A 16,711-nucleotide genomic window follows, 5' to 3' on the forward strand; every position below is an offset into this window, starting at 1 on the left:
GAAGAGGTATAGTAATTGCTTGAACTACACTAGCTCCAGGAGGAGGGCTGGGACTCCTGCTGCAAAGACAGATAACCCTTTGGAGACAGGGAACAGCATTTGGAGGGCAGATTTCAATGGAACCCTGAAAGCTTGTGATGCTATTTGTTTTGCCTTTGTTATACATCCTTTTGTAGCAGTTTTGTAATAAACAAGCACCAAAGAGCGTATTATTAAGTCAAGTGGCTGAAATGGCAATACTGGCCTCCTGAGACGGGAAACGGAGGCAGAAAATACATGCAGCACACTAACTCATCAGGGGGTGTGACAGGGCAGGCGTGCTCTATGACAATGCCCTGCTCAGGGGCATGCCTTGAGGAAAGGCCAGAAAGAGTAAAGAGGAGGAGGAGAAGATGAATGCAGGAGGGGTAGGAGAGGTCCAGTAGTATTTATGGTTTGGACTCTATTTTTTTTTTTTTATATGTGTATGTGGGTTTTTTGGAGAGGCAGATGTAAGGGCAGTCTCGGGCAAAAGACATTTTAGGGTTTGCCATATTTGCTTCAATGCTGGTAGAGGACACTCTTTCAATCATGAAATACCCCATTGGTCTAGAACAGATGAAACTTTAAAGGTATCTGGCAGGAGGGCCAGATCTTCAATTCAGGAGACTGTTGGAAAAAGCCGGAAGGGGACTCTCAGGGCTGGTAATGCTGCTCTAGTTTCCAAATGTGGATAGAGGTTCCGAACTTCAGGTATGTGAGCTTGGAAAAAGGTTGGACTTATCCTCTTTGTGCCTCTGCTTGTCTGTCTATAAATGAGGATAAACGTGTGTCTACGTATATGAATTTTTGGGGAAATTAGTAAATGGTAATAAAGCACTTTAGGAATCTCAGATGAAAGGTGCTATGCAAATACTACAAATAAAACAACTTTTCCATTTTACATTTCCATATCTCCCTGCTTCTAGAAGGATCCCCAAGGTCTGTAAAAAAAGAACTATATATTAAGTCATCACCTCTCCCACCACTAAATTGTACATTCTTCTGAACTGAAATCCAGTAACTGTTTTACAACTGAAAGCAGCACTGTGAAAATGTTATTAGCTTCAGCTAACTTGCACTGTAGCTACCAACACCTTCTGTACTAGTGACTCTCTTACTGGCCAGGGAAAACTAGTGTTAAAATGAGTCATAGATGTTGTACAAGAGGAAAGGTGAAATAGAAGTATTATTAAAAAAAAAATCAAATACAGAAAATAAAGTTAGCAACTATTTTACAGGAATAAGCTTTGTTCAGGAGCAATTTATACCTAAAATATATCTTTTCTGACACATATAAAAAAGGCTTCATGACAAAAGTGCTAGTGCTGTGATAACTTGATTTTCTGTTTTAAGGGCCATACGCTGCTCGGTATCCTTGTGTTCAACTCCCACTCATACCAAAGTTATGTCCATGGAATGACTATAGAATATGACCTTTACGATATGTTAAAATAACCCTCCATCCTTTGTGGAGCATCTGTACTGCATGAGCACTTCAGCATTCTGCAAAAGCAGAATAATAAATAGAAGGGAAACAATGAAATTGAGCAGGTGTCTTCCATTTGATAATTTGGTACATTAGGTATTCTGAGCAGACTTTTCAGAGTCATTTTGTTGGATTCAACTTAGAGGAAGAGAAATTCTACCAGGTTTTAGTGGCTAAAAAAGTTTTTCTGGAAAATTGTCTCCCATTTTTGTAGTTAGATTAATGCACATCATGTCTATGGCCTCGGCCTCTACCCTTTTTTCCCAGCACAATTCTTGCAACAGATTTGCCCTGCAGCACTTATTACTCATGGTAGTTTTCTCTTACTCTCAGTTAATTTGCTTAGTGTAATGAATTCCACCTACACTTTACCACCATTTTCTTCTCTACATGATGTGTGTCACAGGAATAGTGGTCTCAAACTGATCTAATCCCAGCATGATAAGGTGATAAAATGAAAAGATATGTAGGGTGATAATGTAATACTTTAACCATCTATCTTCCCAATGATTTAAGCAAAGCTTTCAAAATGTAAAAATGTTCCAGATTAGAAAGTCTAAAATGTTAAAACCAAAGAAGTAACATTAAAATATTACACAATGAGATTTTGTTTAATTTTGCTCCTGCAGTACAGCCAGGGGACAATACTGGAGTCTGGATGATTGCTGAAGTGATACTCTTGAGAGATGACATTAGGAGAAGTTCTTAGCAAAAGGCCTTCTCAGGTTTGTGCCATGTTGGAAGTCATTGCAGATAAATAGAGGCTAAGATTAAGTTTATAAAAAGCATTTGCTGTGCAGAGGCCCCTCTTCCCAGTGCACTTAGTGCACGGTGCTATTGTGGTGGAGGTCAGCAGAACAGAACCTGTCTTTCTCAAGACCTGGAATGGAAATTGAATACAATGTAGCTATAGTAGTACTATGACTGCAGTGAACCCCATGTCTATGGCATCCTCCATTTACAGAGATGGGGTGCTGGCTGGAGTGTCCATGCAAATACGGAGCCTTCTGCCTTATTCCATTCCCATCTGCAGCAGTACGGAAAGGTATCTGCTGAGATGTGCTCCACAGCACACAGAGCTGCACTCCAAAAATGAGCTGTCTAAATCCTGTGCCTTTGTGTAGTTGAAGTGTACCAGTTCTGCTGGGTTTAGGGTCTTCCAAGCCCATGGAAGTCTATGTGCATGGGTGGAGGAGTCAAAGGGGTGGAGATGTGTTCATAAGGTGCATTAGCTATACTGGACATGTCATGTCTTACCTAAATTAACATACTACCATTTTGCCCCTATCCCTCTTATATTAAGACTGATATACTGAACCAAATATTTCCATACTGAAGACCAGAAGAAAATTATCTCCAAACTTCCTTTTCAATCACTTAATAATGCATAACTAAAGAGTTAATGAAGTTAAACTTGAATGTAATATTCACTAACTCTCAAATAAGTGCATTTTTAATGCCGTAATTATGAACAGCCTACAGAAGAACCTTGAATATTCTATGATCTCAAAAAAAATTCTGCTCCCAAAAATAGCTAACCTGTACAATCTTTTAGCACTCAATAAAGCTGATGAAGCCCTTATGAGTATGTCTACTATCTAGTCGATTAATTACAGGATCATCTTCTGTGATTCCTTCTAAAGATCACTTAACTGGAAGGTACTTATAAAAAAAAATCTGAGAATGATTTTAAGTGCTTCTGAATGTAAAAGATTAATAGCATTGGCCTGAGTTAACCATGATATGGGAAGTTTCTGTACACATTTTCCCCATACAGCTCTGTTAGAATACTACACTTCTGATATGCAAAACATCTGCTGTTGTAGCCCAAAATCTCATTTGACTAATGAATGCTAATTGTATAAAGCAGGGGTCGGCAACCTCTGGCATGCAGCTCGCCAGGGTCCTTACCCTGGCAGGCCGGGCCAATTTGTTTACCTGCCGCGTCCGCAGGTTCGGTGGATCGTGGCTCCCACTGGCCACAGTTCACTGCTCCAGGCCAATGGGGGTGGCGGGAAGCGGTGTGGGCTGACAGACATACTGGTTGGCGCTTCCAGCAGCTCCCATTGGCCTGAAGCAGCGAACCATGGGCAGTGGGAGCCCCGATCGTCCAAACCTGCTGACGCAGCAAGTAAACAAACTGGCCCGGCCCGCCACGATGCTTACTCTGGCGAGCCACGTGCCAGAGGTTGCCAACCCCTGGTGTAAAGGAATTGCAATATACATAATTAGGGTCTAAGATAAAACCTTAACTTATTTTTAACCTAAACAAAGATTTTTGAACAAGCAACTCTGTGCTGAAGAAACTTTTTTTTTTCTTACCTGTAAATAGAACCAGTTGAAAAACTTGCTGAATGGTATTCAGCAAACTTGGACATTTTATGCAAACACATTTGTCTCTTGTTATCTTGTCTTCCTTACTACCAACTCATTTGACAGTTTATTCACCTATACTGTGTAAATCTAAGGGATGAAATACTTGCCCTATTGATGTCAATGGTAGTTTTCCATTTACTACTTTGGGCCCAGGATTTCACCCTAGATCATGAGTACTGAGGAAAGGACTATTTTGTGTGTTGCCTGTACAGTCATTATATAATGGGGGTCCCAATCCCTGTTTGCAGTACAGCAATGTAAAATAATAATTAAAATTCTGACCAATTCTAAATAAAGGGACACTTTTTTTTCAGTTCCACTTTTACTTTAGGAAAAAAAATCTTCTCAAGATGCCTGATTTTTAGGAGATTCTGCCATTGAAAATGATGAAAACAGCTTTCAGGATTGCAGGTCTGAGAAATACAAAACTGAATCTCAACCTGAATCCCAGTTTGGCCCCAAACCTCAGTCTGTAATATGTTTCAGAATGCTGCATCAATAGCTAACATCAAGTTATAGGTGGCTCGCTAACATGGTTAGACTGCATCTTTAAAAAGGAGGAAGGGATAAACTACAGTGCCCTGGTCTTGATGTGATTCACAGAAGATTTGCAATACATTTTTGTATTACCACTCGGCGTGAAATCCAGAAATCGCCAGAAGGTATCTGACTCTCCAGTACATCCTGGAGTGCAATGACAGTGGCCTATTTTGGTGTGTCAAATTCTCCTAGTGCTTTTTTACAAATAGAGGTTTTTAATTAAAATTTAATGTACAGTGACTTTCTGAGTCATCCAGGATCTTTACTCTCCAATCAGACTTCACAATATGTTAAAAGGAGGTAGGGTTGGGGTGAAATTAGTGACTGTGTGTCCCTATCCATCTCTTCACTGAGGTTTCAATAGCTAGGCAAGCTTTATTTTGTAGCTGAAGAAAATGTATTTAATAGTTCATGTATCTCCACTCATTTACCATTGTTGTGCCAGTATGCTGAAATGTGTTCAAATGCATTACAATAGGAGCTTTGGGAACTGACTATTAATAGAATTAATCTCTGAAAAAATATTGCTGTATTCACTTTATTTTGATATATAGAATTTAAAACATGTTCAAAGAATACTTTGCTAGACATGAGCCATTTTCAGTAGGAAATATTAATTCTTCACAGGTCAAGGTTGCAAATCCATTACAATAGTCTTACTCCAGCTTGCAGCTTCTTTGGGAAGTCTGGGTACTGGCCCCATCAGGAAGGTTGGGAATGACCACATCTCTGAAGACCTAGACAGCTTGAAATGCATCCTGCTGCTGCAGGACCAGGCCTCCTGCTCAGAGCAACAGAAACCCCCCAAAAGAACCAAGAGGGATTCTAATTGTTACTGAAGGGAGAGAGGTGGGGAGAAAGGGAGAGATTCTAAGTTTTGGCTGGAGGGAGACTCTGCAGCCAATCTGAGAACTCTCTGGATTTTAAGTGTAAGCATAATTACAAGCTCATCCCATATGACAAGGTTTGCCCATTGGAGAGCAAGTGGCAGGAAATTTGAAGATCTGGATTGATACTGTCAGAAGACTGAATCTTCTGCAGAGAGATCTGGTCTGCTTTACAGCTTAGAATTGCAAGCAACTAGGAACCAAGATTGACATTCCCTTCTTCCAACCTGTTGAAACACCAGAATATGAAGCCTGTGATGGATCGTTTGCTTCAAAATGGGGTAACTGATATCCCAGAAAATAAGAACTTAGATTTCTTCTCCATCTTCTTCCTAGTGCCCAAGTTCCAAAGACAGAGGAACTCTCAACTGGAAGTTTTTGAACAGATGTTATCAAAAAATCACTGTTCAGGATAGAGACCCTAGCATCAATTTCCATTACTGAATCATTTGAAGAACACCTATCTACAGATTATTATGCAACCCTCCAGGAGGAGATTTCAGCATCATATGCAACAGACAGTATTAACAGTATATCCCTTTATTCCTGGACCTACCTTTCTAAGGTATTTTCCAAAGTGCTAGGTATATTGTTTCTTTGTGAAGCAGAAAAGCATTCTTGTATACACATGCTAAAACAACCTGCTGATCAGTGCACTTTTCCCGGAAAAACTCCACAAAACCATCTTACAGTGCAGATTTTTTCCCATGTTTTTCTGTCAACATAACCAGCATCCAAATGATGTCAGGCTGTCAATATTATTTTTGGGTATGATCAAAGATGATCAACTTGTACAGGAGTTCATTTCTATCAGAGGACAGGATCCAGAAGCAAGTGGTCAGAAGGCACAATGTTTTTCATTCTACAGTAATTTCTCAGGGTTCTGATGTCCGGATAAAAATGAAGGTCTCTAGCAACAACATTTTGTTATGAGTGAGACTCCATATGGCTTTCTTCATAAATGTTTTGAGCTTGTAGGACCCATTATTCCTGTCCTCCCTTCTACCATTGCCAGGAGGTATTTGGAATAAGAGAGGATTGATGAGGAAAATATATGCCATTTTCAAGAGTAGGGAATCTCAGGGGCGGCCACACACAACATTAAATCGGCGGTGGTAGTGTAGCGTTTGGTAGCTATATGTCGATTTATGTTGCATTTGTAGTTATCATCCTAGTTTTGCAGCCATCCCGCATCCATCCCCTTTGTGATCCTTTCCTGATGATTTGGCAAAAATATGCGGCAAAAATCATCTGGATGGTGGTCGCCAGTAACTCTTTTCATCTTTCCGATTCCAGGGCCTGATGCGCTTTGGAAGATTTTCATGCCTTTTTCCTAAATGTCGCCATCTGGAGATGTGCCTGCGCATGGCAGCTTGACCTGTGACTTTCCTGTTGACTGTAGAGCATGCCGCTAGAGATGCCAGATAGATGCTGCAGCAGTGCATGCTTTGCTTTTGCACTTTTGATTATAGATTATTAGCCATTCTGTACCATACCCCATACCATACCATAGATAGTACTGTTCCACCAGTACCTGTCTTGTCCAGCCTGCTGCCATTTGCTGCCAGGGCTAAAACCTAGCTAGCCTTAGCCTAAGCTAAAAAAAAAAATGGCTCTTGACTCCTGAGTCAATGTCCTTTTTGAGGAAATCATAGAGAATCAGTTTGAGAGAACCAGGGGTAAAGAAGTAGACTGTTGGAGAGAGAGAAGAAGAGAGTGTCAGACTGCTCTGTGTCAGAAGAGGAGACAGAGCTGTCAGGTGCTCTGTGCAGAACCCCACCTGCCCCACAGCTCCACCCCATCTGTTCATTTCTCTTCCTGGGCTATCCTGCCATTGCATTGTGTCTCACTCCCAGTATATGTAATAAAGAAAGAAGACATGACAGTGAGAAAGTGAGAAATGAGAAGAAGGAAGCCTAAGCCTCAGTCCATAGTCCACATAGACATAGTGGTGGAGAGGAGTGAGGAGGAGAGGAGGAGTGCAGCCAGGCAATTGGGATCCAGCATTGAATCTTTCACAGGGGATGAAAGGTGGGGGGCAATTGGTGTTTTGTGATGTGATGATGGTTTGATACATGTTTGTACCCATGTACCCAGGAGTCACCAAAATGGTTATCAGCCATGGATGGTACCTGTGGGAGTATCAGCCCTACGCCTAGTGCATTGACCAGCATGATGCCCTGCAATATGGATGATGATGATATGGGTATCAGTACCCACCCATCAGCATCAGCCACCCCATGGCGGTCATAGTTGCTGCACCATCCTGCAAGCTGCATGAAATGTAAAGTAAAGGTGAATTGTAAGACAGCAAAAAGAGGATTGATTTTGGTTTCACTTTCACTTCTGGTGGGGTGGGGAATTGGGTGGACTGAAGTGACCAGCTATGCCCTGACCTGACCTGACCCTAGAAGGACACTGTTTTTCAGAGACTGCAGGAAACAAGAATGAGACTGCAGGCAGGGGATGACTGAATGCTCCTCAGTCATGGCTTCCATTTAATTCTTTTTTTTTCCGCTTACGCTGCCCACCTGCTTGCGCTATCTCCCTGGCTATATGCTCTCTCTCTGAAAAATAAAAAAAAATTTTTTTGAATATTCTTCTTTAGAACGCTGATAGAACAGATTTGCCTTGCCCTTACAGCGATCCACCTCTGCACATGCTGCCCTTGCCTTTTTCTTTTTTTTTTTTTTTTTTTTGATTTTTAACTGCATCACCACCACGGAGCTCCAGGGCAAGCAAAAGTTTTCAAAAAAAAAGGGCTTTTTTTTCCTGTCTACCTGGCCACTGATCTGCCAGTTCAGATTGCAGAGCGGAGCGGCCAGTGGTGCATCAGTGATACCGCGCGAGGCAACCGGCCCGATCTGCGGCCACACTAAACCCCAACCGATATGTTAATACCGATATAGCGCTACTCCTCTCCGTTAGGGGAGCACAGAAACCAGTTTAAAGAGCTTTATACCGATATAAGGGCCTCCTTAGTGTGTGTGTGGTGGCGTTAAATGGTTTTTTTACGCTCCTAAAACCGGTTTAAACGCGTAGTGTAGACCAGGCCTCACAGAAGGAAAAATTCCATTCAAGGATAATGGAAGAACAGATCTCCAACATGGTATGAGTTGGATCAAGAAAGTAATCAGACCCTAAAGGCTATAGCTCCAATCCTGATCAGCCAAAATATACCAGGGGTGTCTTACAACACGTCAGCAATGGTTTTTATTGAAGAGGAAGGAGGTACCAGATCCTTAGTGTCAAAGTTAGACTCAGGACTCAGTTTGTCAGACCACTTTTATTAGCACAGCGCTCTGCTAATAACACCCAGATAATGTGAGCACCATGCAAGACGCAAACTATCTTATTTATACAGATAAAAGGGACAGAACTTAACAAGATAACAAAGGAAGCAGAATCTGATAAGTTTACCTTATCAGGTAGACATGCTAGACATGCATATCTTATTTCCTTACTAACTATTACCGATCTTCGGCTAATGTTTCGCCATTAGCACCATTGTTTATACCTAATGTTTCTTTTCCTGGCACCCGTATTTCAACATTTCTTATTTCTGCTTAAAGGTACATACAACATTTCTTTTATCCTTTCTATTTTTACAATATAATTAATTCTACTTTCACATTAGCCTGGCTATGAACTTCTAATCTACTGTGTTGTAGATTTCTAGGTTTGAGTTTGGTTTTTTTATAAAGATAAATATCTCCTGTATATTCATGTACAATGCATAAGGAAGAAATTAAATATGGTAGTGGCTAGTTAACAAAGCAAAGGAAAAATCCAGGAGAGGGGAGTCTACAGCCTAAAGTCTTGAAGTGGAGAGTCAGCCCTGAGTCACTGGCTTGTCAATGGACATATCTGCATCCAGCAGAGCAAATGATTTCCTCTTCCAGATGAAGAAACTAAAAGGCCAAAGTTACAACTCTGCATATTCTTCTATGGTCAAAACGCATGACTATCTTTTTTTCTGCCCCAACATTCCCCAGGATAACAGCAAGAAGGCAAGAGTTAGCTGCAGTGGTCCCAGGTTTTCAAGTGAAATTGTGGGTCTTGTATCCAATCCAGGTGACTACCACCACTTGGTTATGTTACCTATACAAAAAAGGATCTGCTCCCAAGGACAAAATTCTGCACCCAAGCCCAGAAAACTGAATCTAAATATACAATATGCAAGAAATCCAATTAAAATAGGATATTCAGATGTGATTTATAACACATTTTTTAGCCTTGAAAATATTTTACAAAGAGAAGATCCTCAAGGTCTATATGTAGCATAGTATTGAGAGGGTAATGACAAGTTAAGAAAACAGAATATCCTTCCAGATATGTTACTAATCAACACGGCCTCTAAACACCTGCATGAAATTGCCTTTGCATAACTACACACTGTGTCACCATGTCCTTAAGCCCATGCTTAACTTCTTTGCTGAATAGGGGTGAGTGCCTTAAGCACATGCTTAGGTTCCAGTTTAGCAAAATGCCTAAGACTAAGTTTGTAGTTGAGGAACAGAGACCATGTGCAAACTCCCTTGATTTTAGTGGTGCTACATAAAGTTGTAGCCACAGAGAATTTAGCCCTAAGCTTTTGTCCGCTAGACACCATCCACATTTACAGTGTTGTATAAATAACAAACAAAATACCCAGAATTTATCAGTAGAGTTCAGTGATGTTACCATGCCAATATGTGAAAAGCACCTTTTGAATATTTCACGTTTTTCTTTCTCATACGGTGTAGCATGAGCCAGATTCAGGAATAGAGCTGGATCAAAACAGATGTCAGGAAGCTTTCCAGACACTTAGAACAACTTCTATTATTCACAGATAATCAAGTTGTTAGAATACATTTTAATTTATACTCATTCCCAACTGAAGGGCTTTGTCTGAAGGTGGCTGGGAAGCAGCTTCTCTTTCTGGCTCTGCAGGTCTGGCTATAGTACCCTGTGCTAGTGACTTTTTTGTGGGGGAGGGGATTGTTTGGTGGGGTAAGACAATCCTCTCTGTGCTGCCCTCTTCAGGCTTGGAAGGGAACAAGTAACCCAGTCCCCTGGTGGTTACCTTACCTCCAGTATTCTTACAGAGGTGACATATGGAGGTAGAATGATATTGGGTCTGGGAATGGGAGTATTTCAAACATCAAATCATTTTTCATAGAGGTGTCTTTTTAAAAATATTTTATGGGGAGGGAGTATATTTTGAAAATGATATGGGTTTTGGAGTAGGGTTGCCATCTCTCCTGAATTGGCCGGGAATCTACCAGAATCATCATTATTCTCCAGGGGACTATTGAAAGCACTTTGGGAGATTTTAATAGGATATTTTAAGAAAATAAATTAATATAATGAATGCACATAATTCATACTGAAGCTCATTTATTGTTAAAACTGATTACGCTTCCAAGGGAAAGAAAAACGCAATGACATAATACATAATGTAAACCAGTAGTACTACCATAACTGACGTACGTATGCTCATGAATGTTGTCTGTTTTTTCATTGCATTTCCTCGTCCAGCTCTAGAAAAATTACAATTAGCTATTTAGCTAACACCGGGGTCGGCAACCTCTGGCACGCGGCTCGCCAGGGTAAGCACCCTGGTGGGCCGGGCCAGTTTGTTTACCCTCCACGTCAGCAGGTTTGGTGGACCGCAGCTCCCACTGGCTACACTTCGCCATCCCAGGCCAATGTGGGAAGCGGAAAGCCACGGCCAGCACATCCCTCGGCTTACGACGCTTCCTGCCACCCACATTGGCCTGGGACGGCGAACCACGGCCAGTGGGAGCTGCGATCGGCCGAACCTGCTGATGTGGCAGGTAAACAAACTGGCCCAGCCTGCCAGGGTGCTTACCCTGGTGAGCCGTGTGCCAGAGGTTGCCGACCCCTGAGCTAACAGTTCAAACCCCAAACCCAAAACCTGAATTACAGTGGAGAGGGGCACTCAAACAGTGACACAGTGAAAAAAGAAAAAAAAATTTTGGTCTTTTAACAATGAATGGTGCAACGAAAATGCATTCAAAAATTGAGTTCACAAAATCGACACGGTTACAGCAGAAGGCATTCTCTGTCGGAAGCTTTAATGTAAGAACACAGCATATAATTCTAATTAAGTACAAAAGTATGAAGGTTTAACGTTTAAAGCTATTCATTATTGTTGCTCTGTAGCTAGCTTAATATTGTTAACAGGTTGAACAGTACAATTAATGATATTACATCATGTTGAGGAAAAAAAAAATCTCCCAGAATAGCTTCCCCAAAATAGCTCCTATTCTGGAGTCTGATTTGGGTAGAGAGAAGAATGAAACACCTTGTTGGAGAAGGAAAGGGTAGAAGAGAATGAAATACTAATGCTGAGAGAAAGAAGGAAAAGAGAATGAAATTACATGGTCCTTTAATATTCCCCCTTGCTCTCCTTTCTTTCTCTTTAACTCACTGCACATCTATTCACATTTATTTAAATAAATATTTTGGGGGATGGGGGGATGTCAATTTTTGCAAGCCAGCAATCTCCTAGTTTTCATTTCAAAAATGCTGGCAGGTCTGACAGTGAAACTGTTTTTTATCAGATAATTCCCTTAAGGTCATTTCAAAAAATAACCATAACTATTTTGATTGAGACATTGTTCTTTAGTCCATATTAAGAGGCAAATTTCATTTATGCTGCCTGGGAGCAGTACAGGGAAAGAATTGTGACTCAATCACAGGTGCTTCTCTTGTGGTTTTTCTTGCCCCCTGATGCGGGGAAGAAGAAATCTTCTATTGGCCCATGCCAGCATCAAGCCCTAATATGTGTGTGTATATATATATATTGGCCTTCTTTTAATCCTCTGAAATAGTATTTCTTGCATGGGTGCATGAGTTTCTGTACGCACACACTAACTGTATATGGATATATAAAAGTGCTAACTATTCACAATATGTATTTTAAAAGTGCTAACTGCTTGTTCTTTATTACATTCCTTAAAATCCTGGCTGAATCCCATTTGGCCCTTGTTATCTGTTTATTTCCTCCAGTGTGTTTAATTTGAGCCCTTTTTGTTGTTAACTGCAAATGTCTGTCTGCCAGTTTCTTGAACAAATGCTTTATTCTTCTACATTTAAATTAGTATTATAATCTCTTGTGAAAACCATAGCAAGGGAATTGTTTCATTCCTCCACAAACATTTATGTTGTAGAAAATATTGCCAAGAATTTTAAAAGGCAATTTTGCTCACATGGATTCCAGCAATAATATCTTACTTAAGGAAATTGAAAACTTCAAAAGATATGGCAAAACACAAATGTTTCCTAATCAGTCATGAATGTCTTTAAAAACCTTTGTACTTCCAAAACATTCAGCTTTTAGATTGTCAACAGAATCCAGCCATGGGCAATGAAAACAAAATGTCTTATTGAATTAATCAGTTTTATTGATTTTTGGAAAACATAATCCTATTTTGCATTTTGTCTAATCAGTGTAAGTCTTCAAAGATGAATTAATTATACCTTGTCTTTGTTAATATTGGCAGCAGTATTTTACTCCTGGTATTCTTTAATTCCAAGATCAATACATTCTTTGTTTCTTCACACACTATCAGCTATGCTATAATTAAATGTTTTTGTACATACATGTAAGTTATGTTATTAAAGATAGACAGTTTAAAATAAATGAGGGTCAGATTCTGCCACTGTTACTATGTGACTAGATCCATTTAAATCAATGTAAGGTACTGGTCAACATGAGTAAAGATGTCCGAATGTGGCCCAAATTATTCATTTAACAAGTATTTAAATGTATTTCTTCCTTTTAATATTCCAGGACATCTCATTCCTATGACTGCCTTAGGGCTCAGTCCTGACATCTCCTTTGCATGTGAGTAACTTTCCTCATGTGAGGTGTCCTACTGCCCTGAATATTTATGGGAAAAAAGCCTATATTTTTGTGTACAGTGGGAGTACATTGTTGGCACTTAGCAAATAATAACTATAACTTTTTTGACTGATTCTTCCACTTGAAATTCCCTTCTTGATCTGATCTGCCAGGCCACCACCCATTTCTCATTCACTCCCCAATTCAGCAAAACACTTTAAGCATTTGTTGCAGTCCAGTCCTACTCAACAAAACAATGTATGCATACATGTAACTTTCAGTGTTTGCTGAAGTTCAGCCTCTATTCTGGAATGTATTTAAGCATATACAGTACTTCACTTTAAGCCTGTGCTGAAACATAATGACATGATGAAGTGCTTTGCTGAACAGGAGCAGCATATTCCTCCTGAAAATCCTCTTAAATTGCAAATACATAAAAATGAGTGAATTTATAGGGTGAGCTAATAATGAGTTGAGCTGAACAAAACTCAGAACTTCCAGTTCATGTGAAACTTGGACACTTTGAAACTTTGGTTGAGTCCAACCGTTTTTGGTTTTTTTTCCCAAGTCCTTTTTAAAATTTTCCATGAGCTGGGACATTTTAAAAAAAAGAAAAAAAGAAATGGTGTTTTCTAAAGCAAAGCATGCTCTAGGGACCTCAGTAGCTGCTGAATGATAACAAGCAGTGATTAAATTGACAAGAACCATGTCAATTTCGATCATTAGCTTCCAGGGCCCACTGGCATAAGAGTCAGAAATGGTTACAAGAAAAGTAAAGATAAAACACTTTTTAGTGCCTAACTTAACAAATTGTATTAGATTCAATCAAAATTTCTCACCACATGCTTCCAGCAAAGTTACTGACCAAACTCTTCATGTCAGGACCCCCAGAGTCCAATGGCTGTTTTCCTGTGTCATCTTAGGTGCAATGTCAGAGGCAGAAAAATGGGGGTGGGGGGAGGTCTTGGAGTGTTTATCCCTCCTTTCTATAGTTTTGGTTCCCCTCTTGGGGAAAAAAACCATATCCAGCTGAAAACTAAGAGACAAAGAGTCTATGTGGAAGGATGCTCTAAGCTGGCTTTTTCACCTGTTTGAACTTTCTTTGTTTTTCCCCTTCCTGCTTGATGACTCTGTTTTCTGCTTAAATGCAAATTAAAGCAAGTACACATTCCTTTGCTTAGGACAGAGCTATTTGATAAATTCTGCTGGGGCAGTGTTGTGGGGTTTGGAACATGTGTTAATAACTTCTTACAGGGTAATCTTATAACTTCATAGTGTTTCCACACATTTTATCAGAACAATATTGACCAGCAAATTATGAGTTTTTAAATGATACCTTACAATGTATATCTTGTAGAAAGATTATTACAGTAGTGTGCAGGGTGTGAATACAGAGATGTATTCCATCACAGTAGTGAAATCAACATTTACTATTAATAATCTAATCCTTACAAACATAAGTATAACATGATCCTTAATATATCAGTGCATACTACTTTTTCTGGATGTGACAGTGACTAGGGAAACCTGGCTTCTTTCTCTTTCGCCAGCTTCCCTGAGAAGTTCAAGAAGCTCCTTCACCAATTGGTACCCTCTGAGTTCAGGATAAGCCACCATAGGCCAATATGCTGGGTTTGGGATGGGGAGAGGAGCTGTCAGAGGGAGATAACACAGGTCTGTCTACTTAACTTCTGAAGAAGTGGTCTGCTCCACAGTGTGTATTTGTTGCTGCTTTCTCCATGGCATGAATCACAGCCTTAGATTGAATCTGTTTCCCTATGTTAAGTTCTCCTCACACCTTCTATGGGTCATCTCAATTATCACTTCAAAGGTTTTTTTTTTCTCCTGATGATGATGATAGCTCATCTCAGTTGATTGGCCTCTTCCAGTTGGTATGTGTCCTTCCACCTTTTCATGTTCTCCGTATGTATAAATATCTTCTGTCTGTGTGTTCCATTCTATGCATCCGAAGAAGTGGGCTGTAGCCCACGAAAGCTTATGCTGAAATAAATTTGTTTAGTCTCTAAGGTGCCACAAGTACTCCTATTCTTTTTGCAGATACAGACTAACACGGCTGCTACTCTGAAACCAGCCTTAAATTAGTATGTTCATGTTCAATTATAATTTCAACATGCTGTCAAAATTCTGTTGACATTGAAACAGGAGTGAAATGGTGATTATCAAAGGTTGTGGCTCAGCCAAATCTGAACATGACTTCATCAAAAACAATCCCCCTCCACAACAAACAATACTGGGCCCAAGCTTTTCATCCTGCCATATTTTTAAGGCCTGTTGAAAATAATGGAGGTGTCAGCATCTCAGGCAAAGGTTTTTCTTTAAAAATCTTTTGTTACGCAAACTCAACATATGGGCCATTATTAGAGCTAGCTGGTGCTTTGACAAAAAAATCCAGTTAGTTGAAACCAACATGTTTTGCATAAATGTTTCAGGTTCAGTGAACTATCTGAATCATGGGCAGGGTTCCAGCAGAAATGTCTGGCTTCTTGGCAGCTCATCTGCGGGGCTAGTAGTAGCTCACTTTGGTGGTGTACTCACTTAAAATCTATCTCTTTGTAGTTAATAAACTTGTTTTATTTTATCTATCCAGTGTGTTTAAAGTGAAGTGTCTGGGTAACTCAAATTAAGATAATAAGGTGGTATATTATTCTCTTAAAGGAATAATGGACTTACAATATTTGTTCTGTCCAGGAATGGGTTGTGCAGTATAGGACATACATTTCTGAGGGGAGATCTGGGGCTGGGGGTGTGTTGGGGTCACCATGCAGTATAATCAAGGCTGGTAAGGCTCAGGGTGCAGTTACAAATAGCCTCCAAGGATGCAAGACACACCCAAAGTGTCTGTGAGCCTCGGTCTGGATTGTTCCCTGGTATGTCACAACCATACACACAAGTGACAAAAATATTTCCATTCATAATCATCACAATTTACAGATAGGCAAGGTAAGAAAATTGCTGCTTAAGAAGTTATTAGAGTTAGATTTAAAGATATTTACATTATGTATTTTGACAGGTCAGGTTGATAATGTGTGTGTTTAACGGCTATACACCTTTAACTTTTGAGATTAGATGAAACCAGAGTCTGACTCCCCTTGGGAATTGCTGCAGAACCTTCTTAAATAACAAAGCTTTTCTACCACAGCAACCTTAACTCTCAGTATAAATTCATACCCTACCCCATTTAAAAAAAAATAAAAATTCCAACCACCAAAATGCCAGGCAGAGTTTTCTATAACTCAAAGGGAGACAAGCCAGAGGATCCAAGAAGCCCACTAAGAACTTTGACAATAGCAATCTGTGTTACATTTAAGATGTCCAAATACTGTGATAATGGGTTGCAGTACAAAAAAGTTGATAGTCTTCCCATTGACTACTCTGTGACTATTCAGGTAACTTAAGTATGTGCATAAATGTTTGTAGTTTGGTGGCCTCAGGCTACAGTTCACCACTTTATAAGAAAGTGTCTTTATATGGTGCTAATTACTTTATCTGCACAAGTCACACAGCTCCCAGTTCAACCATTAAGCAAAT

The sequence above is a fragment of the Mauremys reevesii genome, linkage group 1 (assembly GCF_016161935.1).
Source record: "Mauremys reevesii isolate NIE-2019 linkage group 1, ASM1616193v1, whole genome shotgun sequence".
Lineage (NCBI taxonomy): Eukaryota > Metazoa > Chordata > Testudines > Geoemydidae > Mauremys > Mauremys reevesii.